This window comes from Neofelis nebulosa, chromosome 4 (genome assembly GCF_028018385.1).
Source record: "Neofelis nebulosa isolate mNeoNeb1 chromosome 4, mNeoNeb1.pri, whole genome shotgun sequence".
NCBI classification, from domain to species: domain Eukaryota; kingdom Metazoa; phylum Chordata; class Mammalia; order Carnivora; family Felidae; genus Neofelis; species Neofelis nebulosa.
The window spans coordinates 38,148,924-38,156,985 of record NC_080785.1 but is presented as its reverse complement, the minus strand read 5'-3'; positions in this window follow the sequence as shown (position 1 = coordinate 38,156,985).

Here is an 8,062-nt window from a genome sequence, read left to right as displayed (position 1 = left end):
ATAGTCACCTCAAAGGCCAGTGATCACAGGGGCGTCTGGGTGGCCTAGTCCGTTAAGCATCCTACTTCAGCTCAGGTCATGATCTCACTGTCCGTGAGTTCGAGCCCCATGTTGGGCTCTGTGCTGTCAGTTCAGAGCCTGGAGCCTGCTTCGGACTCTGTGTCTCCCTTGCTCTCTGCACCACCCTCGCCCCCCATTTACTCTCTGTCTCAAAAAATGAATAAATGTTAAAAAATATTTTTTAAAAAGATCACTGATCACAGATCACCATAACAATACATTATTGATGAAAAAGCTTTGAAATATGGGACGGGGGGATTACCAAAATGTGACACAGAGATGTAAAGTAAGCAAATGCTATTGGAGAAATGGTGCTGATAGACTTGCTTTGATGGAGGGTTGCTACAAACCTTCATATGCAATATCTGTAAAACACACACACACACACACACACACACACACACACACACATGCACACACAGTATCTGAGAAGTGCAATACAGTGGAATACAATAGAATGGGGCATGCCTGTATAATACTCAGTAAAGATCAGTGTGATTTCTTCCAGAATTTATTACCAGGCAGGAGATGGTCTCTGGAAAGAATGATATAGACAGTCACAGCTGTGAAGCCACCTGCCTCAGCTGCAAGGGAGTTCAGAGCTAAATTTAGTACTCAGGAAGAGGATTATATCACCCTCAGTTTTCTTTTTTCCTATTAACTTAGATCTCTGTTTTAATTTAACTTCCCTGTGTATATATGTATGTGCCTTTTCTATAAGAAGATTGGATTCCATTATGAAAGTAGGAAAGTTGTAAATTATACATTTATTTTAAAAATAGTAATATGTTTGATAATGTCTCTACCATTTTTCAAGTCATCCAGGCCCAAATCTTATAATCTTCTCTTTTCCTCTCCAATCCCAAAGCTATGTCACATCAATTTTTCTCTAGAAAATCCTTACAGCCATTTTTTCTCTCCAATGCCATTGCTCCCACTGACATTTAGACTCTTATTATATTATGCTTAGACTATTACATCATTCTCTCATCACACTCTTAAGTGTGTCCCCTTAAATCTAGCCTCAGTATCCACATTCAGTAAGTGCTCATTTCATCATGCCACTCCTATGCTCAAAAACTTACAATGATTCTTCATTTCTTTGCTAAATTTTGTCTTCATTGCCATATCCTTGGGCCATAATTTCTTGCTTGCCTGATCTTTCTTCTTTTAACTTCTTTTTTTTTATTACCTTGTTTTATTTTTTTATTATTTATTTAAAATTTTTCAACGTTTTTTATTTATTTTTGGGACAGAGAGAGACAGAGCATGAACGGGGGAGGGGCAGAGAGAGAGGGAGACACAGAATCGGAAACAGGCTCCAGGCTCCGAGCCATCAGCCCAGAGCCTCACGGACCGCGAGATCGTGACCTGGCTGAAGTCGGACACTTAACCGACTGCGCCACCCAGGCGCCCCTATTATTTATTTAAATTTACATCCAAATTAGTTAGCATGTGGTGCAACAATGATTTCAGGAGTAGATTCCTTAGTGCCCCTGACCCATTTAGCCCATCCCACCTCCCACAACCCCTCCCATAACCCTCAGTTCTCCATATTTATGAGTCTCTTCTGTTTTGTCTCCCTCCCTGTTTTTATATTATTTTTGTTTCCCTTCACTTACGTTCATCTGTTTTGTCTCTTAAAGTCCTCATATGTGTGAAGTCATATGATTTTTGTCTTTCTCTGACTAAGCATTTCACTTAGCATAATACCCTCCAGTTCCATCCATGTGGTTGCAAATGGTAAGATTTCATTCTTTTTGACTGCTGAGTAATATTCCATTGTATATATATACCACATCTTCTTTATCCATTCATCCAGCGATGGACATTTGGACTCTTTCCATACTTTGGCTATTGTTGATAGTGCTGCTATAAACATGGGGGTGCATGTGTCCCTTCGAAACAGTACACCTGTATCCCTTCGATAAATGCCTAGTAGTGCAATCGCTGGGTCGTAGGGTAGTTCTATTTTTAGTTTTTTGAGGAACCTCCATACTGTTTTCCTGAGTGGCTGCACCAGTTTGCATTCCCACCAGCAGCACAAAAGAGATCCTCTTTCTCCACATCCTTGCCAACATCTGTTATTGCCTGAGTTGTTAATGTTAGCCATTCTGACAGGTGTAACTTCCTTTAACTTCTATTATCCAAACTCCATTTTTGTTTAGCTTGTTGCTTCACTGCCCAATGCCTGTCTCCAAACCTTTGCTCATGCTGCTCTCACTAAGGATGCTTGTTTTCTCCCTTCCCTTTCCCAATTGAGATGCTGTTTTCCTTTTCTTCCTTCATTTCTTCCTTCCTTCCTCCATTTCCTTCCTTCCTTCCTTCCTTCCTTCCTTCCTTCCTTCCTTCCTTCCTTCCTTCCTTCACAGCATTATCTTAAGTGACATCAAAGTTTCTCTTAGGGAAAGAACAAATGTTTGATAAGCTGGTTGAAGTGAAAAAATGGGGCTTTGAGGGCATGGGTCAGTAGCAGTAAGGCAGAAGAAAAATACCTGATGCCTCTGCATTAGAGACAGAATTGGGAAAGGGAGAGCACAGAGAAGAATAAAGGGATGGGCCAAGCAACATGTAGAATGCTTTAAGAACATGAGGTTTGATATTCATTTTGAAATTATTTCCTTTGCTATAATGGAAGCTCCCTCTTCCATTTTCCCCAAACTTCCTTTGATTAGCTCTCTACATATAAGCCTAGTATGAGGGTTTCCTGATAGAAACCACAGAAAAGAGTTGTTTCACATTTGATTGAATGTAGAATAGAACATGTTTTTTCTCTCTCTCTCTCTCTTTTTTTAATGTTTGTTTATTTTTGAGAGAGACAGCGTGAGTAGAGAAGGGGCAGAAAGAAAGGGAGACACAGAATATGAAGCAGGCTGCAGGCTCTGAGCTGTCAGCACAGAGCCCCACATGGTGCTCGAACTCACGAACTGTGAGATCATGACCTGAGCCAAAGTCAGACACCCAACTGACTGAGCCACCCAGGTGCCCCAGGAACATCTGTTTTCTCTTGAGCTAGATTGTAAGTTCTTTAGGCATTCAGAATTCTCCACAGGGCCAAACTGCCTAAAGCTGGGCAGTCACATACCCAACTTACCAATGATGAAACTTGCCCTCAAGTAGATGGGATGAGTAATTCTCAGGAACATTTATAACTGGCACAGTGGAGAACTTACCCACGTGTAAGAGGAATGCAGATTGTTGTAAAATCTTTTTAGGAAATGAGTTAAAACATTTTCTTTTATAGAGGAGGTTTGCAAACTTTCTCTGTAGAGGGCCAGATAAAAATATTTTGGCTTGGTTGGCAATGTGTTTGTCATAACTACTCAAATTTGCCCTTGTAATGTGAAAGCAGCCATACACAATAGATTAAAAAATGACCATGAATTTGTTTCAGTAAAACTTTATGGACACTGAAATCTGAGTTTCCTATATTTTTCATGTCTCATGGAATGTTGTTCTTCTTTTCATACTGCACAGCAACTTAAAAAAATAAAAACCATTCTTCATTGGTGGGCTGTATAAAAACAGCTAGCGGGCTGGGCCTTGGTGGGTAAATACTAATTTAGAGACTCTATCTTACCTGCTTATGTACTTTACAAAGTAAATTCTTATTTTTATTTATTTTTATTTTTTTAAGTTCATTTATCTAGAGAGAGAGAGCAAGGGAGGGGCAGAGAGAGAGGGAGAGAGAGAATCCCAAGTGGGCTCCTGGCTGTCACTGCAGAGCCAGACAAGGGGCTGGATTTCATGACCATGATATCATGACCTGAGCCAAAATCAAGAATCAGATTCTTTTTTTTTATTTATTTATTTATTTATTTATTTATTTATTTATTTTTTAATATATGAAATTTACTGTCAAATTGGTTTCCATACAACACCCAGTGCTCATCCCAAAAGGTGCCCTCCTCAATACCCATCACCCACCCTGCCCTCCCTCCCACCCCCCATCAACCCTCAGTGTTTATAGCAGCACTCTCAACAATAGCCAAATTATGGAAAGAGCCTAAATGTCCATCAACTGATGAATGGATAAAGAATCAGATTCTTAACCTACTAAGTCCCCCAGGCCTCCCAGTAAGCTCTTATTTTAAAAATCTACATTCTGCTCTGGGAATCCCACATATAATTTTGTTTGAAAATACAGTTTCCCTGCTTAGAAAGAATTTGGGAGCTCTTGGTAATAATTTTACACCATCATCAAATGGTTTTATTTCCCTTGATTTATTATCAGAACTATGATGTGTGCATCACTGCTAGCAACTATAAATGACTCGAACACATGGGTCGAGAGAACACATGTAGGGTGTGAATACCCAGGCATTTGTGTATTAGATGGCTAAATCACAGAGACTGGGTCTTTTTCCAAATGTCTAGAACAGTTGGAGATGGTTTCAATTAACTACTAAAATGTACACCCATTTGTATCTTTGCCAGTGTTGGAGTACTTAAAATGTATCTACATTAAATTTGTGCAACATCCCTGAGCTCGGTATCTGGTGGCTGTAGGGATGTTATATAAGTTTTTAAACCCAAATTCAAAAGAATATTTTGGCTTCAGACTGAAAATAATGCAAGATTGTTGTTTTCTTATAGAAATTCCTAAAGTCAGAGCCTTACTTGCCTAGGGAAGAAATTCATAATTCAGTAGACCCTGTTAGTTTTTCTGAAGCCCAGAAAAGCTTGAATTTAACTCATCTGCTTATACCCATCAAATTTTTATTTTGTATTTTTCCCACTGGGGGTCATTTAGCTCTAAAATCTCATTACCCATTTTCATAAAGATATCACAATATACTGAAGGGATTATTGTAAGCATTAAAAAAACTCATTCTGATCATTCATTTTGCATTGATTATACCCCTGACTCACCATGGTTACAATACATTCTGTTCTAAATTTGTCCAAAAGGCCTAGAGAAAAACTGAAGATAGAAAAAGATAATGATACCAGGAAAGTGAAAATACACTTCAGTAAATGCATGGAAAAGAGGCATAGGTATTATCACACCAAAGAAATGTAAATGTACTGGGTCCCTCAGTGGAACTAAATATGACATGATTCATAATCTGATTGCCTTGCAGTATATGTCAATATGATTTCCCTTCTTTTTTAAAAATTGTTTATTTATTATTTAGAGAGTGCAAGCAGGGTAGGGGCACAGAGAGAGGGGGGACAGGATCCTAAGCAGGCTCTGTGCTGACAGCTGCGAGTTGATGTGGGGCTTGAATTCACAAACCTTGAGATCATGACCTAAGCCGAAGTCAGATGCTCAACTAACCGAGCCACCCAGGTGCCCCTGATTTCCCTTCTTATGGCTGTATTGGATTGTATTTGGAAAATATATCAATTTCATCTAGTGTTAATGTTTTTTTCTACCATGAGTAACATTTCATCTTTTTGCGTTAAATAAAAATGTGTGCAGTTCATATCACATTAAGTTAACCAAAAGAGTAAACAAAATTTGCCTTAAAATTGTCTTTCTTCTAGATTGTTATGGTCCCTAGACTTTCCTCACACTATTACAGTGGTAAAACTATCAGAAGGATAGACTTTATCTTCTAACAGTATACATTCAGATCTAGATATGTATGTGTAAAGTTGAGAGTAAGTGTTAATTAGAAAATCTGTGTTGATTTCCAAGACCTTAGAAGGAAATGTAGTTTTTCAACTAGAAGCAAAGCTACCAGGATAGGCAGAAACAAAAGACAAGTGTGGGTCTCTGCTACGTGTATGCGTGATGGATAATTCGTGTCAGTTAATTTTTGAAAATTCAGTCAAACTGCTTTGTAAAAAGTAAAATTATAATTTGATGGGTTGACTTTTTCACCTTTTTCAAAGCAATTAGTTTTATGTTACTTAGCTACAACCTCTGTAACACAGTGATTGGAAGTGTAAGGTTATGAATGATCATAAATCAAAGAGAGAGAGAGAGAGAGAGAGAAAGGGAAGAAAGTGTTTGCTATTGACCCCTGGGAATGGTTGGATAATCTTTTCCCCTCGTGTCTAGTTTTCAACATTACAGTGACTATAAAATTCACTCAGTTGAAGAGGATGAGAATCAATTTTCAGTTTATAAGCTTGTCAAGCAGATTACCAAGCAGCTTGGGGGATTGTTTGTTTGTTTATATTTATGTTTTCAGGCAATGCTGGAATTATTTTTAATTGTACATAATTAGATTTAAGAGGTTTTATTTTTTTAAGAGGTTTTAAATATTAAAATCACAGTGCAATGCTTTTGATTTTTTCTTCCCAATCTCCACCCAGAGGCCTAAGTAGGATATGTGAGGAAAATTAATGTATTTAAACCTTAAAAATCACTTGAGAAATTCCTGTTTAGTTATTTCTCTATTCAGTCTTAGTCAAAGACAGGGGTCAGCAGATTATGACTCATAGGTCAGATTCAGCCAGTCATTTGTTTCTGTAAGGCTCATGGGCTAAGAATGTTTTTATATTTTTAAATGGTTGAAAGTAATCAAAAGAAGAATAGTATTTTCCCCCAATTTTTTCCCTTGAAAAGAATATGAAATTCAAATTTCTGTGTTCATTCTAAAGTTTAATGGAACACGGTTATGCTAATTCATTAACAAATTACTGCTTCTTTTACAAGGTAACAGCGAGTTAAGTGATTGAGACAGAGACCTGATGTTCAGAAAGCCTAAAATATTTACAAGCTTGCTCTGTGGAAAGGGTTTGCCAACCTCTACGCTAGGATAGTGTTGTCCACAAAGTGTGCACATAATTTAAACAAAGGACAAAGGGAGAACACAAATAAACTGATAATAGGCAAGTCTGTCTTACTGATCTGTAACAGCCTGGCCAAGATTGGCATTTGATGAAGGAAATTAGAATGAAAGAGATTAGAGTTTATACTGTTTATTTCTGTTTATTTCTTGTATATAATGAGACTGGAATTGGTTTCAATTTGATCTGTGGAGTTTCACCTTTCTTTACTAGAACATGTACTGGCTCATTAACAACCATAATTATGAGTGAGGCTACTTTATAACTTGTAAAGAGTGATAGAGCTGTCGAGAATTAGATTATATTTTTGGTATACCTATCCATCAAGAGCATCTAATAAGTGGTCTCAATCTTTTTTGATTGTGTGCTATTAGCAACAAAATTTATGAAACATAATTTCCACTCTTTTATTAAAAAACAATTTTATTAAGGTATGATTCACACACCATATAATTTATCCAATTAAGATGTATAATTCAATAGTTTGGAGTATATTTTCAATCACTTTCAGAGTCAATTTTGAAACAATTTTATCACCTCACAAAGAAACTTCATATTCTTTAATTATCCCGTTTTCCCACTTCTCCCAGCCATATGCAACCACTAATGTACATTTTGTCAGTATAGATTTGCCTTTACTGGGCATTTGTTATAAATAGAATCATATAATATTTTGTCTTTTGTGACTGAATTCTTTCACCTAACATAACATCTTCAAGATTCATCCACGTTATAGCATGTATCAGTACTTTGTTCCTTTCATGGCTGAATAATATTCCATCATAAGAATATATTACATTTTATTTATCCACTCATCAGCTGATGGACACTTGCACTGTTTCCACCTTTTGGCTATCATGAATAGTGCTGTCATAAACGAAGGTGTTTGAGGTTCTGTATGAATGTACAGTTGTCATCCCTTTTGGGCATACACTCTGTAGCAGAATTGTTAGGTCACATGGTATATATAATTGTCGAAGGAACTACCGAAATGTTTTCCAAACTGGCTGCACTATCTTACATTTCCATTAGTAGTGTATGAGAGTTCAGCTTCTCCACATTCTCACAAACACTCGTATTATCTGACTTTTTAATTCTAACCATCCTAGTGGGTGTGAAATGGTATGTGGTTTTGTATGTGTTTATCATATTACTGATGATATTGAACGTCTTTTTCATGTGCTTATTGGCCATTTTATTTGGAGAAATCTATATTCAGATCTTTTGCCCATACACATTTTAAATTAGTTAAAATGGC